Source organism: Phragmites australis, chromosome 15, assembly GCF_958298935.1.
Source record: "Phragmites australis chromosome 15, lpPhrAust1.1, whole genome shotgun sequence".
Lineage (NCBI taxonomy): Eukaryota > Viridiplantae > Streptophyta > Magnoliopsida > Poales > Poaceae > Phragmites > Phragmites australis.
Genome location: NC_084935.1, coordinates 14,870,873 through 14,898,647, shown reverse-complemented (window position 1 = coordinate 14,898,647; position 27,775 = coordinate 14,870,873). Strand labels below are relative to the sequence as shown.

Sequence of the window (27,775 nt, the reverse complement as noted above, 5' to 3'; positions counted from 1 at the left end):
GAGTGGATCTCGATGGGGACGTGGAAAAAGAGGCCATGCTCATGGAGACGGAGGAGCCATCTTGCTACCTTGAGGCCGCTGGGCAGCAGGTCTAGGAGGATTCCATGGCCAAGGAGATCGAGTCCATAGAGAAGAATAACACATGGACTCTCACAGCACTGTCGGTTGGTCACAAGTCGATTGGACTCAAATGGGTTTACAAACTGAAGAAGAACACAAAAGGAGATGTCATCAAGCACAAGGCAAGGTTGGTCGTGAAAGATATGTGCAGCGGCAAGGAATCAATTTCGAAGAAGTGTTTGCACTGGTGGCTAGGCTGGACACCGTATGCGTCATCCTTACTGTTGCAGCCAACCGAGGTAGGCAAGTTCATCATATGGATGTCAAATCGGCATTCTTAAATGGTGAGCTCGAAGAGGAAGTATACGTGACCTAGCTGGAGGGATTTGTAGTGAAGAATAAAGAGCATCTTATGCTCAAACTCAGCAAGGCGTTGTATGGACTCCGACAGGCACCACGGGCATGGAACACTCGACTTGATAGAAGCTTCAAACAGATTGGTTTTAACAGGTGTTCTCAAGAGCAGGCCATATACACAAGAGGATCAGGTCTTGCAGGTGTGATAGTCGGAGTATATGTTGATGACCTCATTGTGTAACATCCTGATTTTTAGAATTTACAAGTTTCTTAAATTTTCCAAGATTATTGAATAGCTTCACCAGTAGTATAGGTTTAAAACCTATTTTCTTAATCAATCAATCAATATAGATTATTATTTTGTGTGCATTGCATGCTGAGTTTTATTAGGAGCCAGGTAAATGCATTAGAGTTCTTTTTCCTTTTCTTTCTCTTTGTTGTTTTGAGTGAAAAAGGTTTTAAAAAGTTTTTTGTAAAACTCAGTAGTGAATAAGTTAAGGATCTTAATGGTTGGAATTCAAAATCTTTGATTCATCATCTATTCAATCCTTGATCATACATAATCCTTCTCTAGTTCAATTCAAATCTTATACAAATCCTTGTTTAAAGTCAATCTCTTCTCTTTCTCAAATTCTACCCAAATCTAAATTCAAATTCCTTATCTATTCCTATTTTTGTTCAACCTCATTTTTCGTTTCTCTCAAATTCACTCCAAGCTCAATTCAAATTCAAACGCTATTCAAATTTCTCTACAAAAGTATCTTTTCTAAACCCTAGATATACCAAAAGTGTCTTTGGGCTCAATCTTGCTTAAGTCCAAACCCTTAGCTAAGTCTTCTAGATGACCCAACAAAGGATCCACGAAATCTGCAAATTTTCGCAGAGTCCTGCACAGCCTCATTTTCTCATGATGTTTCGAAGTTGAAAACGACCTCAAATGCAACTCTTGATAATACCAAAGTTGTAGGTCTCGTCGAGAGTTTCGATTTGGACCTATGGAAGTCCTCTTTTGGATAGCGGAGCTAGAAGTTATGGCCCCCGAAATCAGTGCTGCGCAGAGAAGTCCGAGTTCAAACAGTTTATCTTGTGACGCATGTTTGAAAATAAAGATGGCGTTTTCAGAAGTTCCAATGACTACCAAAGTTGTAGATCGTTTCAATTACTACAATTTAGAATCAAGAAACGTCCAATTTGGAGTCCGGACAATGGAGATATCATCCTCAGAATACAGAGCTGCGAAAAAGAAAATCGTAACCGACTCGAACTCAAATCCGATTCGTGTTCGGTTTGGACTCCACCTCAACCAGCCGCCCCTAGCCCTATATATATGAGTTGCACACCCTCTCCTACCTATATTCCATGCCCCCAAACCCTAGAAGTCACTGCTGCCCTGCCCGTGCGTCGCCGGAGCGCCGCCGTTCGCTGGAGCCATCGTCGCCGCTGCCCATGATGCGCTACGTCGTCTTCTCCGCGAATCCAACTTCCTCGACCATCAAAACAAGATGAGGACCCCTTATTCTCCTCCCTTACTACTGTTTTAGCATCATACTAAGTCCCTAGCCAAGCTCTAGCCCCGGCCAAAGCCCGATCTACGCCGCCATGGTCGTCGCCGTCGCGGACAGCCGCAGGACAGCCGCGCTGTAGCTGATTGGCATCGATATTCCCGACCGACCAGTGGTCAAATCACCAAGCCCTTTCACCGGTGCATGTCCCATGATGTTCCCCACGCCCTCACCAACCAGGTCAGCCAGTATATTAGCCAAACTATCGAAATCAAGGTCGACATACCCGTTGTCCGTTTTCTGGACGCGTTCTGCGTGCGCACCGGATTTGCATTCGCATTCCCCGTCAATCCGAAAGCTGTATGGATGCACCAACTACTTCACGGAGTGTCCCATTGAGTTTTCTACGTTACCCTAGGAGCCCATCCCCGTTTGTGCAGCGACACGACCAGGACACCATTTCCAACCACAACACATCGCAGCCATCACCCGTCTCATCTATGCTGATCGTTCTTCCTCTCAGTGGATGATCTACCAAAAGCCATGCCATAGGATTGTGTTCCCAGGTTATATGAACATCCTTGTTCAAACGGTTCCTCAAAATTCATAGCCAATCTCCTGGACCGCGAGCGTCTTCGTTCCTGCATTTGTTCGCGGTCACCACCAAACCTAGAAGCAGTCATCGTTGTTTTGCCGCTACCTCGGATGACCCCTTCCAAAACCAACCATGCCGCTGAGTTAGTCTTTCCGCGTTCGACACCATACTTCCCTCGTTTTACTGAAACACCACAGAAGCCGACATCGATGTCTGTGGCCACATGCCCGATCACCATGTCCGACAAAACCCAAACCACCACTGCTACATAGAGTCACCAATAGTATCCTTAACTTAGAAGCGCAAACTTTAGCCTTTTTGATCCATCATAGGTGGTCGATACTAGATATCAGCGTATCACTTCTTTAATCCAAGATGGTACTTGCATAGCATGCCAAGTTAGCACCCCATCATTCTCCTTAGCCTAGTCAGTGAAGTCTAGTCTGCCCTACACTTCTTGAATCTTGCGCAATAATATTGTCAAGCCTGACACAGTGATTGTGTAATAAACTCTTTTCCCATGGGAAGATAACTCCAGCAAATTAGTCTTTCTTTTCAGTCTAATCCATCTCTCAAAAGTTGTTCTCTTTTCATCTTAACTCCGATTTAGACGATTCTTGTATCTAAATATTTCTAAAATCATTCCTATCCAACCATAGTTTTTTTTAAAGTGTTTTGATGATGTTGGTATGTTGTTCTTAGTGTTTCCTTTGTGTTGTTTGTCGGTAGTTCTCGCGATTAATCGATAACGTTCCGGAGCAGTTTGAGGGACTTCAAGACCAAGATTTCGACAATACTGAGCAGCATTGGGAAAAAGGCAAGTGTCCTTGATCATATTGAACCTATGTTTTTAAATATTTTGTTTTACAAAATTGCATGCAGTGTCTGTCAATATGATAGGTAGTCACCTATGTTAGGGTTCTCCCTAGATTTTTCCTTATCATCCCTTAGAACCTAGATGGTTTATGGTTAGGTGTCCTTTGTGGGTAGATTGCTTAGCCATGCTTTTGGGATACAGGGAAGTGTCATAATCTTGACTAATGAACATATGCAACAATGGTCGTAATGTGTTAATGGTCTAGCAACATGGAACCTTAGGTCTTGAGCAAAGTGGTTATGATGTTGGTTTAGTATTTGCTCAAGTAACCTAAGTAAGGACCAGTTCGTGGAGCGACAACCCAAGAAGTAACGTACCAACCACGAGACTGATATGGGTAAGGCGTGACATACTGATTAGAGTCTATCTAGTGTGTGTTGGGTCAGCACAAAAGGGGGCTTCTGGGTAGGAGTTGAACTCGCGTAAAGCCTGGCGGTGAAACCTAGTGGGCAGACACATACTGGGTTAGTCTCTGGTTAGTGGCAAATGTCATTCAGTGATTCTTGGTGGCACACCACTGACGTGTGTTAAGTGTTTCGCGAACACGGCAACATGAAATTTACTGACTCGTGGGGAAAGATGGACAACCTCTGCAGAGTGTAAAACTGTTATAACAGTCGTGCTCACGGATATGAGAGACTTGGATCCTCACATGATTAGTGGGTTGTGGTTATGAGTTTGGTTGTGGTTATGGTTCTAATACAGGGAGTACTAGATGGTTGTGGTTATGGTTCTGGTACAGGGAGTACTAGATGGTTGTGGTTTTGGTTATAATACAGGGAGTACTAGATGGTTATGGTGTGCAAGGTGGAGAGCCTTGCATGCTGGGTGTTGCTCTGTATGGGTTACATTCACTTAATAATTGCTTAATGCTTTTGAGTCCAAATACGTTTTCATTACTCGCATTTACGCAAAAATACCATTTGTTAGCCTATTCTTGATATAAGCCTGCATATCATTATCTTTCCCACACTTGCTGAGCGCGTCATGTGCTCACACTTGCTATTTTCTCTATACCATACGACATATATACTGCTGCTCAGTGAGTGAAGATGTTGAAGACTATCAAGACGAGGTTGTGACGTTCTAGGCGCGTGTCTCCCGGTCGGTTGCCTACGGTGTTGTTGGGCACCAGTACTTCTGTTCCGCTGTAGATATCTTCTTAGAAGACAATATATGTCAATTGCTGTTAGAGTTTAACGTTTATTCTATAAAAAGTATTGCTTTTGTTACTTCACCTATGACGTCCTTATGTGTGTTGAACATCCTAGGCACACATAAGCCACATCTGGTTTTGTCCGTTAAAACCGGATGTGACACATTGTGACAGGAGAAAGTCCAGAAGAGATCATGGGATTCAAGTAGCAGATGATGAGTGAGTTCGAGATGACCGATCTCGGACTGCTCAATTACTATCTCAGGATTGAGGTAGCGCAAGAAGATGGACGAATTGCAATCAACCAAACAGTGTAGAAGAAGGTCCTTGGTCAATTTGGTATGCTGGATTGCAATCCCACAAAATTCCCTATGGAACAAAGGGCGCAGCTGCATAAGGATCCAGATGGACAGTCAGTGGATGCAACCGAGTATCGACTCATCATTGGTTGTCTAAGGTATTTGCTCCAAACAAGACCTGACCTTTCATTTTCTGTCAAGGTGGCAAGTAGATTTATGGAGAAGCCCACGGTAATGCATCGCAAGGCAGTGAAGCAGATTCTTCGGTATTTGAAGGGCACCGTTCATTATAGGCTTGTGTATAAGAGAGGAGGAACAAAAGAAGTAATCACAGGGTATACTGATAGTGACCTGGCCGGTGACATGGATGACAGGAAGAGTACCGGAGGTATGGCTTTCTATATCAATGATAGTCTGGTGTCATGGAACTTGTAGAAGCAAAAAACGGTGGCTTTGTCTTCGTGCAAGGCTGAATTCATGGCGTCAACGGCGGTGGCATGCCATGCATTGTGGCTTAGAAGCCTGTTTGGAGAGCTGACAGGAGAAGATCCCGAAGCCGTCAAATTGTTTGTTGATAATAAATCGGCAATTGCTTTGATGAAGAATCCAGTGTTTCATGGCCACAGCAAACACAATTACACCAAGTTTCATTTCATCCGTGAGTGTGTTGAAGAAGGCTAGATTGAGGTTGAGTGTGTTTGAGAGATCAGCTATATCTACATCTAGATTTAGATTTTTTTTCATGATGATCTAGAATATATTAATTGTTCTAGATATATATGAAGCTCAAGGTATAGATCAATATTTAATTATGTGTTACTATAAATGGCTAGCTTTAATCTAGTATTCTAGATAAAATTTGAATTTTTTATACAAACAAAAATTATCAATACCTATATAATATTAACGATAAGTTTTGAATTAATGTTTGCCTTTTTTAGGTATTTATGTATATAATATAATGGTGATCATTAATTATTTTTGAATTAATTGTCATTTGTATGGTTCATTCATGCATGCATGCATAGTAGCTCTATTTTTTGACCAAAAGCTTGATTACTCTCTTTTATTAGGTTAATTTGATATTAACTAACTTCATACATTTTAGATGGATTATGGCTAGATGTATGGTTCTCGTACGAACCAAGGGTACCTTAATGGTGTGGCGGCTTTTCTGGTAGCTATCAAGGAGGATTTTTTGGAGAAGGGTGTTAAATTTATATATTGTCCTTATTGTGATTGTCGAAATAAAAGATCATTTATTAGACCGAACGAAACCCTACAGATCCAAACACACTTGATTATTAGGGGTTTCAAACTGGACTACACATGTTGTACCAAATATGATGAAGAGTAGAATGTGTTACACGAAGACATTACTATCGTAGAACAACCCAAAGTCGACATAAGAAGAGAAGATGACGAGGAATTTAGTGTAGATGATGATAATTGTGGTGGTGCAAACGACGATGATAGGTTGGATCAGATGTTGTGTGATGTAGACGTGAACTTGAGTACTCAGAGAGACTTTAACAAATTCATATGCTTGATTGAGGACTCGGAGAAACCATTGTTCCCTAGATGCAAACCAGAATACACAAAGTTGTCATCCATGCTTGAACTGCTTAAATTGAAAGCAAGTAATGGTTGGTCGGACAAGAGTTTCACGACGCTATTAAAACTCTTATCGGACATGCTTCTAGATGGAAACGAGTTGCTCAAAAGCAAATACGAAGGAAAACAGGTTCTTTGTCCATTAGGGATAGATGTAGAAAGGATACTATCGGTGACACAGGAACCAAGGGTCCCTAAGTCCTGAGGCCAGACCAGCAGGTTGCCACGTGCCGACCACCCGCAGGGATGATCTCCCCGAAGCGCGAGAAGACTAAGTACCGAGAGAGGGCGCTCGGGGCCATGAACAATGGTCCCTGAGTACCCAAGTTCCCCGATGATCTGCGAAGACCAAGTGCGGGGAAGAGAGTGCTCGGGGTCATGAACAGTGGCCCCCGAGCACCTAAGTCCCCCGACGACCAGAAAAGCTAAGTACCGGGAAGGGTGTGCTCGGGGCTGCGAACAGTGGCCCCCGAGCACCCGAGTACCTCGAGGATCCAAGGAAGGTAGTTCCGGGAGAGAGTGCTCAGGGCTACGAACAGCGGCCCCCGAGCACTCGGTTCCCCGAGGATCTCAACAGCCAATTCCGGGAGAGAGTGCTCGGGGCCGTGAATAATTGTCCCCGAGCACTCGGTTTCCCGAGGACCAAGAAAGGGCATATCTAGGAGACAGTGTTCGGGGGCTATGAACAGTGACCCCCGAGCACTCGGTTCCCCGATGGCCTCAGAAGTCCTTCGCCGGTGGCCCCCACAGGGGTCCAGCGGTGAGGTGTCAGCCAGTGAAAGACCCGATGCCGCATTTAAGAGGGCGCGTGGCCTATCACTTCCAACTGCTCCTACCACGTTCTGGCAGGAGGGCGTGGGGACATTTAATGCATGGGTCCCATCCCGCATCATCCGGCGCGCCTCGGGATAGCATCGCAAGGCCCAAGGCGCCCCGCCTGCCGCCCTGCTGTGTCAGGCGTACAAGACCGGGCGGGCACGCTAGGCTGCTCTGTGGCTGCCCGGTGGGCCCTCTCCGCGGTGCCCATTGTAGAGCGCATCATGACGACCGATACCAGGCGGGGGGGGGGGGGGGGGCGCATTTTCAACCCCCGCGTCACTTCGCGCAGTAGCCTATGACGGCTGATTTTCCATTTATGGCACCTTGGAACTCGTGCCCTCCCTTTTGGGGCACACTACCGCCAGCGAGTATTTAAGAGAGCCGGTGGGCACGGACAAAGACAGACTCTCGGACACTCTCTCTCTCTCCGACCCGGACGAAGATCGAAGACAGAAGAGCACTCAGTACAAGCACAGAAGCTGAGACCACCAAAGAACAAGGAGCCCGAAGCTCTAGGATAGACAGACATTCTTGTAACCAGCAACATCCCTGAGAGACATTCTCAGTGCATTTATAGCATCCACACAGGAGTAGGGTATTACGCTCAGTGCGGCCTGAACCTATCTAAAAACCTCCATTGCATTTACTGCATTCTGCATTCGATCATTCCATTCCACCTGCCATCGCATTTACGCCCATTTACTTCACCTGCAAACAGATTCAGAATCATCCCCCCTGACGAATCTCAAAGGGGGTCCCTCCGGATCCCTACTTTAGAAGTTCATCCTCCGACAGTTGGCGCGCCAGGTAGGGGGGTTGCATCCCTGTATTTGTTTGTTTTTCCTACAAGAAAAATGGCAGGTGGCCATCGTCTCTGACGCACCGGCTCCAGCTCCAGTGAGGAAATGGAGCCACTCGCGCAGGAGGCCCCAGTCGCTGCTGCTCCTCAACAGCAGCCACGGTCCACACGCATGGTGCTCCCCTCTCATGGGGACCATGGCGCTGGGCCCAGCAGGGCCGCTGCTGCCGTTGCTAATGCATCGCCTAACCCTCAGCAGGCGGCGGAAACTCCTGCCGCTAGATCCAAGTTTGGACAGCGTCGGGCGCCGTTGCAGCGTAGGCTCGCCTTTAGCGAGGCCAGTCCTGGGAGTGCACTGCTTGCGGCGCAAGCTCTCCTCAGGCACCCGCCAGTCCAGGCGGCGGGTGAAACCCCAGAAGGTCGCTGGCTCCAGGAGGTGGCCACTCTGGTGGGCACGGCTCACCGTCAGGTGTTGGCCGACAGCTGCCGGGCTACCTCCCACTGCGGCGCAGCCAAGACCGGCCCATCATCAGGTGGCAGTCGAACTGGCCGGGGGGCCTCCAAGCAGAGTGCCACCCCCCAGCCACTACCGGAGCTCAGGACCTCCGCTTGCACCTCAACGAGCGGAGGGCCATCGAGGATGCGCGTGTTACCCTCGAGCGCCAACGGGAGTCCCAGATTGAGGCCGAAGCTGAGGACCAGGCCTCCTCCATGCCGACCCATGACAGCCGGGGCTCCCCGGATCGCCGGCGTTCACCGCCCAAGGGCGCTGCCCGCGCAGCAGGGTACGGCACAGGTTGTCGTGCCTTCACCAGCGAGCTCCGTCGGGTCAAATGGCCCACCAAGTTCCGGCCAGAACTGCCAGAGAAGTACGACGGGTCCATCGACCCCGTCGAGTTCCTCCAAATCTACACCACCGCTGTCCAAGCGGCTGACGGTAGTGAAAAGGTGATGGCCAATTATTTCCATGTTGCCTTGAGGGGCTTTGCCCGCTCTTGGCTAATGAACTTACCCCCAGGATCCATCGGCTCCTGGGATGACCTCTGCCACCAATTTGTGGCAAACTTTCAGGGCACATTCACACGCCCCGGCTTGGAGTGCGACCTCTATGCCGTCAAACAGCAAGAGGGGGAGACGCTGCGGTGCTTCATACAGCGCTTCAGCCAGGTCCGCAACATCATCCCGCGAATAACCCCCCACGCTATCATTGTCGCGTTCCGGCAGGGTGTCCGCGACGAGCGGATGCTCGAGAAGCTGAGCACGCACGAGGTCGAAACCACCGCAAAACTCTTCGCATTGGCCGACAAGTGCGCCAAGGCGGCAGAGACTCGGGCGTGGCATGTTCCGCACCCTAAGCAGCCCGCCGCCGATCAACTAGGTCCTTCCCGCTCTGACAGGCGGGAAAAGAAAAAGAGAAGGAGGTGCGAGGTTGTCCCTGTCCTGTCGGCCCAGGGCCCCACCCATGGGCCAGCCCAAGAGCCTGACCACCGGCCAACGCGCCGGGTGGCCGCCAACAGAAGGCCCGCGCCCGCAAGGGCTCCAGCCCGAGCCCCTCCTAGGGCCCCGGCTCCAGCGAGGGCTCCTGCTCCCGTGAGGCCCGAGTCGGGAAAATGGTGCCAGATCCGCCAGACCAAGTGGCATGACCTCACGGAGTGCCACACTATCAAAGGTCTCATCGAGCAGCGCCAGAGGGACCGCGAGGAGCCCTGCAGGGGTGGCGACGACAGAGCCAACCCCGACAACCAAGAGCTTGGCTTTCAGGAGCCTGAGCACACCGTCGCTTTCATCGACGGAGGCGCGTACACGCCCTCCTCCCGCCACAGCGTCAAGACCATGTGGCGCGAGGTGTGCTCGACGACCTCGAGCGCAGAGGCCGCAAGGCCCCTGAAGTGGTCGGACTCCCCGATCACGTTCAGCCTGGCCGACCACCCCGCAAGTACTGCAGGCGTGGGGCGACTACCTCTGGTAGTGTCCCCCACCATCTGCAACGTAAAGGTCAGCAGGGTGCTGATCGACGGGGGTGCAGGCCCGAACCTCCTTTCCCGAGAGGCCTTCGAGAAGCTGCAAGTGCCTTCTAGGCGCCTAAAGCCATTGCTCCCCTTTTACGGGGTGACGCCCGGGCACTCCCTGCCCCTCGGGCAGGTCGAGCTGCCCGTGACATTCGGGTGCCGGGATAACTTCTGGACAGAGAATGACATCTTCGATGTCGTGGAACTTCCCCTCCCCTACAACGCCATCCTCGGGCGCCTGGCGCTCCCTCGGTTCATGGTGGTCACCCACTACGCTTACCTCACGGTCAAAATGCCGGGCCCTGCGGGCCCCATCTCCGTGTCCGCCGAGACCGGCAGTGCCATCTCCTGCACCAAGCAGTTATACTCGGCCTTGGTCTCTGCTCGGGCCGAGGACGAAGGTCATCCAGGGGGCTCGGGACCCTCTTCATCCAAACCCCAACTCGCTGCCGACACCTCCATTCCAACGAAGGATGTCGTGGTGGGCGAAGACACTTCCCAGGTCGTCCGAATCGGCGGTGACCTGGGCGGCAAATAGGAAAGCGCGCTCATCGCATTCCTCCGGGCTAACGTCGACGTGTTTTCATGGCAGCCGTTCGATATGCCCAGGATCCCTAGGGAGGTGATCGAGCACCACCTCGCCGTGCGCCCGGACGCACGGCCGGTGAAAAAGAAAGTCCGACGGCAGGCGCCCGAGCGCCAGGAGTTCATCTGGGAGCAAGTAACTAAGCTCCTTGACGCCGGCTTCATCCAAGAAGTCCTCCACCCTGAGTGGCTGGCAAATTCAGTCACCGTCCCAAAGGCCAACGGCAAGCTCCGCATGTGCGTCGACTACACCGACTTAAACAAGGCTTTCCCAAAAGATCCTTTTCCTTTACCCCGCATAGATCAGATTGTAGATTCAACCGCGGGGTGCGATCTTTTATTTTTTTCTAGATGCAAACTCTGGTTATCACCAAATTCGCATGGCCATAGAGGATGAAGAAAAAACTTCTTTTACCACTCCGGTGTGGACTTATTGTTATGTATCAATGCCATTTGGTTTGCGTAATGCTGGGTCATCCTTCTAGCACGCTATGCGGATTACCCTTGACTGGCAGGTTGGCCACAACGTCGAGGCTTATATCGACGATCTCGTGGTCAAATCCCGAGACCGCGCCACCCTGCTTGAAGATCTAGCCGAGACTTTCAACAGTCTCCGCACTACCCGCTTGAAGCTTAACCCCGAGAAGTGTGTTTTCGGGGTACCTGCGGGCAAGCTCCTCGGTTTCTTGGTCTCCAGCCGAGGAATCGAGGCCAACCCAGAGAAGATCCGGGCCATCGAGCAGATGCGACCCCCGGCTTGACTCAAGGAGGTTCAGCGCCTCGCCGGCTGCATGGCGGCCCTCGGGCGCTTCATCTCCAAGCTCGGGGAGCGAGGACTCCCCCTCTTCAAACTCTTGAAGAAGACCGGTCACTTCGACTGGATGCCGGAGGCCGAGCAGACCTTCCGCGACTTGAAGAAATATCTCACTTCGCCGCCCGTACTGGTGGCCCCCTCTGAGGGCGAGCCTCCACTTCTCTACAGCTCCGCCACTCCTCAGGTCATGAGCATGGTACTGGTGGTGGAGCATGATGAGTGCTCAGAGCAAGGTGCTGGGTCCTAGCTCCCGGCCGCCCCCGGGCAGTCTCCAGTCCTCGCGGCTCCCCCCGAGCAGGGGGTCGAGCCCGAGCACCTGGCTCCCCCCGAGCAGTGGGTCGAGCCCGAGCACCCAGCTCCTCCCGACCAGGGAGTCAAGTCCGAGCACTCGGCCGGCCCCGACCACGCCGTAGAGCTTGGGGGTTGTGATAAGCCCTCAGGTGAAGCCATAGTCCGGGCCCGCCGTGTATAGTGACCGGTCTACTTCATCAGTGAAGTCCTCCGAGACGCTAAGATAAGATATCCCCAAGCCCAGAAGCTGCTCTATGCCGTGCTCGTCGCTTCCCAGAAGCTGCACCACTACTTCCAGGCACACAAGGTCTCGGTGGTTACCACGTACCCACTGGGGCCGATCCTCCAGAACCGAGAAGGCACTGGGTGCATCGTCAAGTGGGCAGTAGAGTTGGCGGAGTTTGATCTTCACTCTGTCAGCCGCCAGGCGATCAAAAGCCAAGCGCTCTCTGACTTTGTGGCAGGGTGGACGCCCGTCCCCGAGATCGACCAAGAAGAGATTTCCGCATATCCCGGGCATGATGCGCCCGGGTACTGGATTGTGCACTTCGACGGTTCCCTCACGCTAAAAGGCGCAGGGGCTGGAGTGGTTCTCACCTCTCCAACGGGTGAAGAACTCTGGTACGTCATGCAGCTGCAGTTCCGAGCTACCAATAACATGGCGGAATATGAGGGCCTCATCGTTGGCCTCCGGGCCACGGTGGGCCTCGGGATTTGTCGCCTCCTGGTCAAGGGATACTCCCAGCTAGTGGTCAACCAGGTGTCGAAAGAGTACCAGTGCATGGATCTCGCAAGTACTGCAGGCGTGGGGCGACTACCTCTGGTAAGTCAGGAGGCTGGAGAGGCACTTCGACGGCCTGGAGCTACGGTATATATCTCACCGCGATAACGCTCTAGCCGATGACCTCTCTCGCCTGGCCTCTTCCCATGCGTGCGTCCCTGCCGGAGTCTTTGAAGAAAGGCTCACACGACCTTCCGTCCTGCCTACCGACCAGGATGAAGGGGAACCCTCGAGCCTAATTGAGGGGAGCCAGGCGGCGCCCTCAGTGGGGAGCCCCATCAGGGTGCCACCGCCCGGCGAGTGTGCTGCGCTTGCTGGCGGTTCTCAAGATGCCTCGTGGATGGACGAGATCTGAGGGTACTTGAAAGAAAAGTTCCTCCCCGGGGATGATGCCTCTACCGAGAGCATTGCACGGTAGTCCAAACACTATGCCATAGTAGATGGGGATCTCTATTGGCGCGGCACGGGCGGTGTCCTCCTGAAATGCATCACCCGTAAGGCGGTGAGCTTCTCACTGAGATCCATGAGGGCGAGTGCGGTGGCCATACATCATTCCGCACGCTGGTCGGGAAGGCCTTCCGGCAAGGCTTCTACTGGCCTAACACTCTCCAGGATGCTTCCGAGTTGGTTCGGCGCTGCAGGGCATGCCAGTTCCACGCAAAGCAGATTCACCAGCCAGCTCAGGCTCTCGACACCATCCCCCTATCATGGCCCTTCGCGGTCTGGGGGCTGGACATCCTGGGTCCATTCCTCCAAGCAATCGGGGGCTATGAGTACCTCTACGTCGCCATTGACAAGTTCACCAAGTGGCCGGAGGCGGTTCTAGTCATCAAGATTACCAAGAACACAGGGCTTCAGTTCATCCACGGTATCACAAGTCGCTTCGGCATCCCGAACAGGATCATCACCGACAATGGCACTCAGTTCACAAGTACCCTGTTCGGGGGCTACTGCGAGGACCTCGGTATCAAGCTCTGCTTCACCTCAGTCGCTCATCCTCGGAGCAATGGCCAGGTCGAGCGTGCCAATGCTGAGATACTGAAGGGGCTCAAAACCCGGACCTACGACGCGCTCGCAAAGCACGGGAAAGGGTGGATCGACGAGCTACCTGTTGTGCTATGGGCCAATCGGACTACGCCAAGTCGCGCCACCGGGGAGACTCCTTTCTTCCTCGTGTACGGCGCTGAGGCGGTCCTCCCCTCCGAGCTCACTCTTGGCTCCCCTTGGGTGCATGCCTACTCCGAAGGCGAACAGGAGCAGCGAAGGCGCGACGACGTCAACTACCTGGAAGAGTGTCGGCGGCGTGCTGCCGTTCGAGCAGCCCGATACCAGCAAAGCCTGCGGCGCTATCATCAATGTCACATCCGGGCCCGGTCTCTCGAGGTTGGGGATCTAGTTCTCCGACGTGTCCAATCGCGCGAAGGAAGGAATAAATTGTCCCCCATGTGGGAAGGCCCCTTTACCGTGACCGGCATCCCGCGACAAGGCTCGTTTCGGCTGGCTGCGGAGGATGGGCAGCCGCTCCCAAATGCGTGGAATATTGAGCAACTGCGCAAGTTATATCCATAGGTGACATGTTTGTGCTCGAGCCAACCAAGCCAGGGGTCCCCCCCCCCCCCCCCGCCCAAGTTGGCCGGGGGCTACCACTAATCATGTAAGTCACCCAGTCTTGTACAAAATTGTCAATATATATTATCATTCTCCAGTTCTTATTTCAAATTTTATTTTTTTCTCTGGAATCCATATGTTTAATCTGTCTGGTGAGATACTCAATTGTGCGAGAAAAACATGCTCTCTCTTTTTTCCCATTGATAAAAGAATCCCGATCGGTATGCGCGCAGGCAGTTGCCGCTGACCTAAGTCTGTTGTGGTAGGCTGTGGTGTCCGGTGCCATGGCAGCACCCCGAGCATCACCGAGCCTCTAGGATTCTCGGGTAATCCTACCACTTGAGCAAAGAGTGGTCAGGAGCCTAGACCCCAGGGGGCGGGCTGTCGGTGCTCGGCCTGGTCAGTCCTTCCCGGGCGCCACCAGGCCATAGGACCTCTGGGTTATGCCTCTGATTGCATACTTCGCCGGTTCGGCTGTTCGAGAGGTCTCGGGTCAAAAACGAGAGTAGTCTATAATGAGTACCGCACTAGTAGAGCGCACCAAACAAAGAATCTTTTCCTATCTTCTTAAGTTACAGATCTACAACCAAGAATAAAAGTAGCTCGACGGCAAGGGCCTCAATGCCCAGGTCACTGCTCAGGCCTAGGGGGTCCTCGGGTGGTCCTACCGCTCGGGCATGAGTGGTCAGGACCGCCTGGCCCCGGGCACCCTCTCATGCTTCCCAGTGCTCGGGTGCTCCGACCGAAGGAACCAAGTTCCAGGGCACCCCGAGCTCGGAGCGCATACCCCTCCTGGATCGGTTGGCCGAAAGGCTGACAGCTGTCCGGTGAGTGGCTAAAGTCATATGAATTTACATTCTTACATATTCAGTAATCTATTGTTCCTGAGTTATCCTCGGGACCCTCGCATTCTAATCTGTTCGGCGAGATGGTCTCCTCACACAAAACCCTGCCCATGTGCTCGCTTTTTCCGGAACGACAGAACGGATAGTAGAAAGGTGTACCGTACGAACGGTGATGTCTGACCGAAGTCCTTCATGGTGGTCGTGGTGTTCGGCCCGCTCGGCAGTACCCCGGGCACTACCGAGCCTCTGGGGTTCTCGGGTAATCCTACCGCTCGAGCAAAGAGCGGTCGGGAGCCTAGACCCTAGGGGCTGGCTGTCGGTGCTCAGTCTGGTCCATACTAGCCTGGGCACCACCAAACCGTGGGGACTCTTGGTCGCATTTCCGCCCGCACGTGTCTCCGGTCTGCTTGTTTGAGTGGTCGCAAAATGGGAAAGTGTTCACTGGTCGTGGCGTGCTCCGTGCTGGATCCACCTATCTCCCGAACAAGGAAGTTCGTGCCTTTGTCTCTTCACTTAGCCGCTGCGGACTCGCGAGGGCTCTTGGGCTGAACGCGTGGAGAGGCCTCACTACTCGGGCGATGAGTGGTCGGGGCGACTTCGTTCTCGGGGGGGGGGGGAGGTCGGGCTCGGTCCGACTAAGTACTCCTCGGGACACCAAGTGAAAAGAGAAAAGACTTTATCAAGCATCAAGACAACACCGGAGTTGTGATCCCAAGGAAAGGCTTCCATTATATTCAAAAAGGAGCTGTTCAAAGGGATCACTCCCATATTTACAACAAGTCAAAAGAAAACAAAATACAAAAGCCTAATCTAGGTCGGCGGGCTCTGGAGGCGGCGAGGACTCCTCGCTAGTGCTGCCACTGCTCAGTACCGGTGGCGGCTCCCGTGTGAAGCAAGCCGCCACCTCGACGGCGATGCCCCGGACAGCCTCCCGGGCAGCCCCTTCCTCAGCCTCGACCACCCCCTACCGGGCTGGCTCCAGCGAGAAGTTGGGGTCCCGGCTCCGATAACAGGCTAGGACATGCTCGGCCATCACTTGGACTAGAGCGCGCCCTTCCCGGGAGGCCAACTCCTGCACGGCCTGGGGAAGTGCCTTCAGTCGTCGGCTGATCTCCTCGAAGCTGAGGGCGATGTGGCTGATGGTGTCTTGATCCATCCCCTTCTCACCCACGTTGACACGCCTGAGCCCGGCCACCCTCACGGACCTTCGTGCTTGCCGAAGGATGTCTCGCATCATCAGCTTGACGTTGGCCCGCTCGGTGGTAACGGTCTCGAGCTCGTCCTTCACGATTTGCAGCCGCTCCTCAAGGGTTATCTCCTCGGCCGTGCTGGTCAGGACGGCTTGCCCCTGCTTCACCTGCTCGGCGAGGGCAGCGAGGGCCTGCTCCTGGGTAGTCAGCTCCACCTCCCACTTGGCGGCTTGCTCCTCCCGAGCAGTTAATGCCACCGACGCCGAGGCGGCCTCTGCTTCACGACGGGTAAGCTGCTCCTCCCGGGAATCCTGAGCCGTCGCCGTGATTTCAACGTCGGTGGACTTCGGCACGACTCTGCTCGAGTTCGTCGTTCCGGCAGGCTAAGTCTGCCTGGGAGGCCTCCACCGCCTTCTCGCGCGGCAGGATGGCGTCTTCCCGAGCACGCACCAGCCGCTCCCTAGCGAGCAGCTCCGTGGCCCACCACCGCGATATTTCCCCCAAGCGGGTGGCTTCTTCCTGCGCGGCGATGGCTTCTTCGCGTATCTCCTCAAGCACCTCCCCGCTCCTCGTCCATCGCGCGCTAATCCCTCTCATGGTTCGCGCGGGCCGAGGCAATGCGAGCCTCCAAAAGCCGGCTGACCTTCGCCAAACTCCCCCTTTCCTCGACGAGGGCGGCGCGGTCTGCCTCAAGCTACGGCCGCTCCCCCGCCACGGCAGTCTCCAGCCGCTCGATCACTTCCCAGGCGCTTCCTAGCACGTCCGGGAGGGGTTCGGTGGCCTGGCTGGATGACGGCTGGGTGCTGGGTCCCCTGCAAGCCCTCTCTGCAGAGCCGCTCGGGGTCCCCAATTGCTGCCACATTGGAACCGTCCTTGCCAAGGCCATTCGCCCCGCCCTCGAAGTACTCAGGGTGGGCTCGCCCGACACCGGCTGCTCGGGCGCGACCGCTACCCTCGGCTCGGGGCAGGGCGGCGCTTGCGGCTCTGGCTCAGCCGGCGCGCTCTGCGGCTCCGGATCGGCCGACGCGCTCGGCTCAGGCACGCTCAGCTCAAGGGCAGGAGCCGCCCTCGGCGCCTTCGGTCGCCTTTCGTCTCCGGCGGTGTCCTTGGGCGGCTTAAAAGCAAACAAAGGTTAGTCCCCTAGCTAACCCCGGGGAAAACGCGCTCGGGAAAAGATGAAAACTTACGCTGACTTTGGTCCACAGTATTGCCATCGTGACTCCGGGATCTTGAACTTCAGGCGCAGTGGCTTCAGCCTGGAGTCCGCCCTCCTCCTCTTCGACGGGGGGCTCTGAGGGGCTGCCGTGGAGCCCTTCTCCGGCGGTGGGCCGGCTTGGGCACTCGCTGTAGACGCGCTCCCGCGCCGGCCTTTGTCTCCGAGCTCAGGCGCCCTGGGCCTCGCCTCCGTCGTGGAGCCCATCTCCGGCGGTGGGCCGGCTTGGGCACTAGATGTAGATGCGCTCCTACACCAGCCTTGGTCTTCGGGCTCCCGCGCCCTGGACCTCGCCTCCGTCGTAGATTCCGCGCTGGATGACTGGCCACCCCGGCCTCCCTCCTTCGCGCCACCCGCCGATGGCCGCTACCGTGGAGGCGACGGCGACGACGAGGACGACGGCTGAGGCAAGAACGTTCGGGGGCGTTTTCCCTTGTCCCCCGGGGCTGCCGTTCCGCTGCCGGTGGCGCCTCTTCCGTCGGCCTGATGGCTGCTGCCTGTGGCAGTCCCACGACTAGCCTGCGGCCTGCCGCCCGAGGCGCCCCTGCCACCGGTCTGCGTCCGGCCACCGCGGCCTCCCTGCCACTCGCCTGCGGCCTAGCACCTGCGGCGTCCCGGCTGCTGGTCCTCGGTGCACCACCGATATCCTCATCCACCCTGGGGATCTGGATGGTCCCGGGGTTCCGGCGCCCTGGCCGGTCGACCAGACCCTGGGCGTCGAACTCGGGCAGCGTCGCTTCCAGTGCCACCCGCCCCGGGTCCGCGCAGAGCGCCAACTGCTCCCGGGGTAGCACCGCCCGAGTCAGGTCTTCCACGCCAGTCACCACCCGGAGCAAGCACGCCAGCGCCGCCTCATCCAAGTCCCAATCCTCGCCGGTCCTGGTGATGTCTTGAGGTCCGGTGTACATCCAGCAAGGGCGGGCTTGCTGCCGTAGAGGCGCCAGGCGGTGGTGCAGATAATCCACCACCACCATCACCGACGTCAACCCCGTCTGGCGCAGGTCATCGATGCGGTTCAGCACTGGCCGCATCCGCTCGTCCTCCGCCGGTGCCGTCTCCCAAATCGACCTCTGGGGTTCCACCGCCACCTCCGGCAACGTGAGGCGGTCGTGGGGGCTGACGTCGATGTAGACCCAGTCACGCCGCCAATCATCCCACTTGCTCCGTAGCACTTGGGGGATGTACAGCTCCGCCAAGCCGGCCTACAGCCGGAAGTTGCAGTAGCCGGCGACGTCCGTGGTGCAGAAGCCTCTCTTCTTCCCGGCCGGCCGCAGGACGAAGAAGTGGCGGGACAGCGCTACCGACGGTGGCACTCCGACGAACATCTCGCAGAAATGCGCGAAGATCGCCAAAATGACCACCGAGTTCGGACTGAGGTGCGCCATCTGAATCCTGAACGTGTCGAGGATCTGGAGGAAGAATGTCGAGAACGGCGGCACCAATCCAGCCACCACGAAGGAGACGAAGATGACAACGCGCTCCGGCCGGTCCGTGTTGGGCGGGAAGTTCACCGGCGTCACCACCAAAGCCTCCCGCTGGCCTTCGGGCACCATCATCTTCCGCACCTTGTCCGCCCCCTCCTCGTTGATGATCCGTGACTCCGGTAGTATGCTGTCGACCCCCTTGTCACGGCGGCTACTTCCTACCCTCGGCATTGTCTCGAGGTGGGGAGTGTGCAGGAACGGTGGGGGAGGAAGGGTTAGCTATGGGCCAAAGGGAGGGCGAAAGCTCTGGAGCGCAAAGAAGAAGAAGAAGGCGAAGGCTTGATCGCAAAGATGGCGTAAAGGGGGAACAGTTCGCACCCCTCTCCTTTTTTATATCTTCGGGATTTCAAACGACGTCTGCCGCAGCGCGTTCGGCGAGACAAAATTCCTCTACTGGGGCGAGCGCCAGGCGAATCTCCCTCGGTCTACGCAGTTGTCAGCGGTTGCCAGGCGCACTATCCTCGATCTGCGCGGTTGCCACGTGCGCCGCCCGCCTCGTTATCACGATCCTCGGAAGTTGGACGGGCGCGCGCCCGTTCGGCTTCCCGCCGGGCCGTACGGAAGGCCCAGGCCAGAGAAAACCGACGCCTGTGAATCAGCCACGTGGCATCAGTGCTGGGTTTGGCCTCGTTGAAGACGAGGGCCCCATCCGCAGTCTCTGGGCCATCGCTTGCCAATGGGTCCGGGGGCTGCTATCGGTGACACAGGAACCAGGAGTCCCCGAGTCCCGAGGCCAGACTAGCAGGTTGCCACGTGGCGACCTCCCGCGGGGATGATCTCCCCGAAGCGCGAGAAGACTAAGTCCCGGGAGAGGGCGCTCGGGGCTATGAACAGTGGTCCCCGAGTACCCGTGTTCCCCAATGATCTGCGAAGACCAAGTGCTAGGAAGAGAGTGCTCGGGGTCATGAACAGTGGCCCCCGAGCACCCAAGTCCCCTGACGACCAGAAAAGCTGAGTACCGGGAAGGGTGTGCTCGGGGCCGCGAACAGTGGCCCCCCAGCACCCGAGTACCCCGAGGATCCAAAGAAAGTTGTTCCGGGAGAGAGTGCTCGGAGCTGCGAACAGCGGCCCCCAAGCACTCGGTTCCCTGAGGATCTAAACAGTCAATTCTGGGAGAGAGTGCTCGGGGCCGTGAACAATGGCCCCCGAGCACTCGGTTCCCCGAGGACCAAGAAAGGGCATATCCGGGAGAGAGTGCTTGGGGCTGTGAACAGTGACCCCCGAGCACTCGGTTCCCCGACGGCCTCAGAAGTCCTTTGCCGGTGACCCCCACATAGATCCAGCGGTGAGGTGTCAGCCAGTGAAAGGCCCGATACCTCATTTAAGAGAGCGCATGGCCTGTCACTTCCAACTGCTCCTGCCACACTCGGTGCCAGTCCCTGCCACGTTCTGGCAGGAGGGTGTGGGGACATTTAATGCACGGGTCCCACCCCCAGTGACTTCGCGCAATAGCCCATGACGGCTGCTTTTCCATTTATGGTGCCTTGGAACTCGTGCCCTCCCTTTCGGGACACGCTACCGCCGGCGAGTATTTAAGAGAGCCGGTGGGCACGGACAAAGACAAACTCTCGGACACTCTCTCTCTCCGACCCGGACGAAGATCGAAGACAGAAGAGCACTCAGTACAAGCACAGAAGCTGAGACCACCGAAGAACAAGGAGCCCAAAGCTCTAGGATAGACAGACATTCTTGTAACCAACAACATCCCTGAGAGACATTCTTAGTGCATTTATAGCATCCACACAGGAGTAGGGTATTACACTCAGGCGGCCCGAACCTGTCTAAAAACCTCCAGTGTATTTACTGCATTCGATCATTCCATTCCACCTGCCATCGCATTTACGCCCATTTACTTCACCCGCAAACAGATTCAGAATCATCCCCCCAGCCGAATCTCAAAGGGGGTCCCTCCGGATCCCTGCTTTAGGAGTTCATCCTCCGACAGATACATGTATGTCCGAACGACTGTATCCTCTACCATAAAGATATATTAGACTTATATTCATGTCTAGTGTGCAAAGCATCTCGATACAAGCGTAAGAGTCAATCAGATGACGGCGAGGTCAAGAAAGGAATTCTTGCTAGTGTGGTGTGGTATCTGCCTATAATTCTGCGTCTTAAGTATTTTTTTTGAATCGAAAAGAGGCCAAATTGTTATGCTGATACTCGGAGGTCTGCAAGAAAGATGGAAAGCTAAGACACCCTGCCAATTCTCCCCAGTGGAGAAACATCAACATGATCTTCGGTGATTTTGGTGTAGAACCGAGGAATATAAGGTTTGCTTTGAACGCGGACGGGATGAATCCTTTTGGGAACATGAGTAGTAGGCATAACACTTTATTGCCACTTGTTCTCAGTATTTACAACCTACCTCCTTAGCTGTTTATGAAGGGGAAGTATTTGATGATGTCGCTACTTATCCAAGGCCTAAAACAACCTGAGAATGATATTGTTGTATACCTAAGACCATTGGTGGAAGATCTAAAAACATTATGGATCGAACATAAACTTTTGGGCCAGAGTAAACAAGTAAACACGGCGGTACCTCCCGGAAAGCGCAGCACCAATAAACAGTTGGACAAGAGCAAGGAGGTAGAAGAAGAACCTCTATCAAACACCTATGTAGCAGGCCAGCCGTTACTAAGCAAGAAAGCGCTAAAGCAATTGGGCTGGACAAGTATGATTCTACACGACATATACATGAAGAAAATCCATGAGGAGAAACTCTTTCTCCTTATGGTTTCAACGCCAAGTACCAGCGGCAATGTTTTCTGTAACTAGCTGGAACCTTCCTAATGACCTTTGAGGATTTATTCCTCCTCTACCGTCATGACATGCTGGATATCGGTCTAATGAGATGTTGGACACTGTAAGTGTTATTAATCACGGTCTATGCTTAATGAACTGTCTAACTCATTGATACACTTATTCATCTATATTACTCTTATGTGTAGACATATGATTCAAGAAGCCAGGAGAGAGAATCCGAGAATTGAATTCCTCAACCCACAGGTCGTATGTGGGTCAACAATCACTTAGTCTTCAAGGGAGGTCGAGAAAAATGTTGCAGAGGTCATGGTTGCTCTCTGTGGATCGAAGGGTCTTATTCTTTTATCGTACAACTATCGAGATCATTGGATGCTAGTTTGTATCTATACACACAATCACCACTGCATATACTTCATCCCTGGTAACTACGATACAGAGATATATACATATCTGACAGACTTGCTGACAAGGGTGTTCATGATGTATGTTTCGATGGGTGGGCTTGTATGGAGAGATAAGCACTCGGCAACCCATCAACATAAGTTCCTAGTAATAATTCTTCTGTCGCACCTCAATTTACCGTTATAATATGCATTCCATAGAACTAAATTTATCGTGCACAAATTTCTGCAGTGTCACAAGTAGTCACAGGGCACCAACCTCTGTGGATACTATGTTGCCCAGTACATGATGCAAATCGTTAGCTCTAGTACACCAATATATCCATCGGTTAGTGTAATTATAGCATATTAAAATACATTTTTCATCGTTGTACTTAACTATTTTAATTTTCTTGTACAGACATATAAATTTTCTACAAATATTCTCGAGAAAGACAATCTCATGTATATTAAAAACGGCTTATCTATTTCATACATGCAGTGATCATAAAGGAGAGCGGCGAATTACATGATCGCAACAACTTTAGGAGTCAAGGTTTATAATCTCAACAAAAGCTAGACAGTTTAATATATTGAAAATACTTGCATCTTGTAGTCTATTGATTTATAATACATTTATGGCTATTGATATAGAAAATGAAGCAAATGAACTCATTACTTCCTTTTAATTCAGTGTGTTAAAGCTAATTTGTTGTTTTACATTGTCAGGCACGGGGTTGACTCAAGAATGAAGAATGAAGAATAAAGTGCTTTGTTTTGAATGAAAATGACAAATTTAGAAGTCAAGTGCGCCGTCAAACCTCCATATAAAACGGTAAAGGCTGCAAATATTGTGAGCCTTTGCAATATTGATATTTTACTTCTGTTTATAACTTAGTGAGTTTTATAGATTTTGCACGATATGTGTATGACTTTGTTACATTGAATAAAAATGTTCAATCTGTTGTGTGTATTATCTGTGTATAGAATTTGAATGAAAATGACAAATCTGTTATTGATATGTTTGATCTGCTGTGTGTATGATCTCGTGGATGATCTGTTTGCAGTTTTACATTGAATAATATATAAATTCAGTAATGTATAAAAAATATACATGCGGTTTTAGATCTACAACCATCTGTAAAAAAAATACATAACAGACGACTTAAAATCAGAGCCATCTGTACTGTTCATATTTCACAGACGGCTCTAAACTAGAGCTTTCTATACTGTATCATATTCACAAACGGCTCGAAATAGGAGCCGTATATATTGTTTGCAGTTCACAGACAGCTTCGATCTGTCTGTGATATTTTTATAATATAGATGACTATAGTCATGAGCTATATGTACAAATCTGATTTATATAGATTTTTTAATAAACGATTAAAAAAGTGTCTCGTATAAAATTTTGGAACCACCGATACAAAAGCTTTCATTCTGGGCATCTTCTTGCTCTCGTGGGTAGATTCGGCTTCCAACCCGGCTACCTGTGAAGCCTGAATAGCAACATGATATGCAATGGTGATCTGATGTGGATCTGCGTCATCTTGCCTCCTTGGACGCAAGTTACCACCAGGAGACAAAAAGGGACAGAAAAATAACGGTAACTGAGGACCTTCACATCATCTAATAATACTACTAGCTACTAGCTGGAACACGACATTTCTGAAAATTAAACTACGTATGTAGCCTACTCATTTCCAGTAAACAAACAACGATGCCATCTGGTCATCCAATCAATTGCTTCTGATAGCTGTATATTAATTTTCACGGTTATGAACTTAGGGCCTGTTCGGATGTTACAGTATATAGAAACCATAGTTTCTGAAAACTTTAGTTTTTTAAATTTGTGCAATAAAATACCATAGTTTGTAAATACAACAGTATTTTACAATTTTAGAAAAATCATGAAGTATTTGACATCTGCAGTATTAAGTAAAGTATTTTGTTTTAAAGAAATAACTATTAGGCTAACTTGTCATTATAATGAAAAACTAAACAAGCTATGCAGATACATACGCGAAACAATTCTACAATACTATGTTTGTTTTATTAGCTTTTCAATGTAACTGTACATAACTGATGTATATCCATTTACGTGTAAACAAGCAAATTTTGTATAGGCTAGATCATATTCAACTTTATTAACTCATAGGTTAACACTATGAAATATAAATCTATTGATACACGTCTATGCACTGGGTAACGTATGGGTAGGGGTTCCTTAGCAGAAGAATAACGCGAAGCTGTATGCGAACTTGAGAGCCAAAGCTCAGTTTCAAGAAAAAAAAAAGGTCAGAAGTGGATTTTTAAATACTCAAAAATACTATGGTATTGGGCATACTTCGGTTTTTAAAACCATAGTTTTTATTGTATACAAACACCTCAATGTTTTTAATACCACAATATTTTTAAGAAACTATGGTATTGCCTAAAAGCTTAAAAATACTTTGTAACCAAACAGGCCCGTAATGCTTCCTCCGTTCTCTTTTATTTGTCGTTTAGGAAATAGGCATGGTCTTCAATACTCATGTTTTAATATTACCTTTTATAATTATTTTTTAGTGAAATTACTTAAACATAAAATCATATTAAAATATTTTTATGGCAGATCCACAAATATCATTTGCATGTATTAAATCTTAGCAGTTTTGTATGTATTAATGTTCAAAGTTTCTAAAGTTTAAATAACGCATTCTAAAATGATATCTATTTGAAAACAAAGATCACAAAGTGTTAAACTATGTGGCTCCAACACTGAACCACACAAGCAATCAAGCTCTCTGCTGAGGTAATAATACTCTCTAAGAGCATCTCCAAGAGACTTATTATGTTCCCTACAGTTAAATTTAGAGATTTTTGACTAAAAATCGCCCTCCAACAGCTCTCCAAACAGGATCTCTATTTTTACCGATCCACTAAACACACCTCCATCCTAGCTAAATCTACAGAGTGGGGTTCGTTCCCAATCCGTCCCCCGCGGCTGGTTCCCGCGCAGGTTGCGTGTTCTCGCTCTCTCGCACTCCCGTCGCGCGCTCCGCAGGCAACCACCACCCCGCCCACCCGCCGCGCACCGTCGACGGCCCCAACTGCGAGGACCCCCCCCCCTCTCCCGCCACACACCATCGACGCCCCCCCCTCCTCCTCCCACTCCAAGGTCGATTCCCGCCGGCTGCCACCACCCCACCCGGCCCGCGACCTCATCAGTGGTTGCGACCTCCGTCGGCCGCGCCCGCTCCTCCTCCTCCTGCTCCAAGGTCAACTCCACCACTCAAAGGTGGTGCTCCGCCGGCCGCCACCACCTCGCCCTCCTGCCACGCACCGTCAATGCCATCGACCGCGTCGATCCTACCCATCCCGCGACTTCATCGGAGGTACAATCAAAAGCTCGATGACTGGATGTATGATTTCCTCCGTTGGAATGGGGATCTGGGCAAAGATCATCAGAAGATGGATGCAATGTCTCAGGGGTTGGTAGGTTTATGAATGAAAATGGTCATGGTTTGGTATTTTGGAGTAGTAACGTGTGAAGGTGCGATTTTTATCTGAACTACAAGCAACAGTTGATAATGTCTGTTGTGTTAGCTAGGCATTTCAATTTTGTATTGTGAATTGATCGCCTGCTCTTGATCTTACTGATGAATGTTAGTCGGATTGTCTGGTGAATTTGTAGAAATCTGTCTGCATGTTTTCATTTAGGCAGAATCTACCATTGTGCGGCACTTTGTGCTAGATTTTTTTACTAGGCCAAAACTTGTTGGCTATGTATTATCTACCAATTGTCTGTTGTTTTCATTTAGTAGCAAGTACAATTTTTTCGATCTTCCAAAACAGTTTTCATTGAGATGCTGTATAGTTCATAGACAGATATAGTTTTCGTTAAGCCATTGCCCTTTTTTTTGAGATATACAGAAAACACAAGATCGTCTTGCAATTACTCATCTTTTGCATGCAGATCAGACTAAAACTTGTTTTTCACTAAAATTGCAATTAGAACCTGTTTCTTTTTAGTTGTATCAAATGGAAACAAATACCAAGTAATGAAACAGGGGTTATCTCAATTTCATTATGAAATTCCTTATGCTATCTCTTGAGCTACTGCTGCAGTTTCCATACCATAATCTGAATCTGTTCTAGCAGACTTTCAATGATTGGACGTTTGTTCAGGGTGGTTCTTTTATGTCCTGCATATTGTTCTAAAACAAATATCATTTTTATGAATTTAATAGGGACTATGGACGGAAGTGGGTATTATACTGTGCATGAGATGGACTGAGTAGCCCACCTGAGGAGCAGGTAACACCAGTTGTGGAAGTGACTCCCACCGTGGGACCAAACTAAAAAAGATCAAAGAATTTCAATGAAAAGTAAGACGAAATCTTGGTGTCGGCATAGCTCAATATCAGTATGGATGCAGTCCAAGGCATCGATCAATCTCGTTCTACATATTGGAAGAGAATTTATGATTATTTCCACTCTAACAAGAACTTTACCTCTGATCGCACCCAAAGTTCCCTCATGCACCATTGGTCTGCTATTCAAGAAAATATCAACAAATTTGCCGGATGTCTAAGCCGGATTGAGGGTAGAAAGCAAAGCGGAGTGTCGTACCAAGACAAGGTTCTTGATTTCACTTCGTAGCCCTATCTTGATGAATTAATGTCAGGATTTATTTTTCCTTATTTTCGTAAGTAGAGTATGCTTCCACTATGCCAGGACCCAAATCTGTATTTTAGTATCTTGTTAAGCATCTACTGTAGTATCTCGGTTGATTTGGTTTGCGCAATATTTGGTACTTGCTAACTGTAAGAACCATTTGTGGTAATTCCTATATTGTACTTGAGGACTTGATAAGCTTCTGTTGGTACATATAATAACGTTAAGTGCTGCATTGACAATTTTGCATATCATCACGTATAGCTAGTGCTGCATCGACATTTTTGACAATTTTTCATATCATCATGTATAGCTACTGCAGTTTTGACAGTTTTGCATTGACAATTTTGATAACTTTAAATGCATTGACAGTTTCAATTGTTAAACGTACTGATTTTTTTGTTTTTGACTTGTATAGCTAGTGCAGGCATGTATTTTGTTCAAATCAGAAGATAAGACCAATAAATTATTTCAATTCATGCATTGCTAGAACATGATACGAACACAACCAAAGTGGTTAGATAGGCATACTCAAAAGCCATCTCAGAAAAAATAGAAGACAACTAACACTTCAAGTCTGGCTACGTCTACTCCTATTTGCCCTGATGAGAGTGAGGCTGCAACTCCAGAGTATTCCATATCGAAGAGACCAATAAGTAAGAAGGGGAAAAAGGAAAAATTATGTCAAGGTGGAGGTATTGTGTACATGGAGGCGCTAGATAATTTATGGGCTAAGAAGAAAGAGGCTGATGCAGAGAAAGAGCTCAAGAAAGAAGAGAGATCCAAGCAAGCATATGCACTCGAACAAAAGAGGATTGCACTTGAAAAAGAAAATCTAAAGTTAAAGAGTAAAGAGTTTGAGTTCAAGAAAATATTGGAAGAAGAGAGAATTATGTCAATAAATATTAGTGGCATATCTGATCCGCAACAACAATACTACAGAAGCTTGCAGAATGAGATAGTGACTCGACGATTGAACACCTCGGGTTGATAGCTCGGTCTGGGTGCAGATGCTGCTACATATGTGCTACTGCTGCTGCTGCTACTTGTGTGCTGCTACTGCTGCTGC

At 50.8% G+C, this 27,775-nt stretch overlaps 1 pseudogene; it reads left to right on the top strand.

Annotated features, from left to right (window-relative positions):
* The first annotated feature begins 104 nt into the window (after positions 1–104).
* On the top strand, positions 105–27,775 carry LOC133892153 (uncharacterized; annotated as a pseudogene).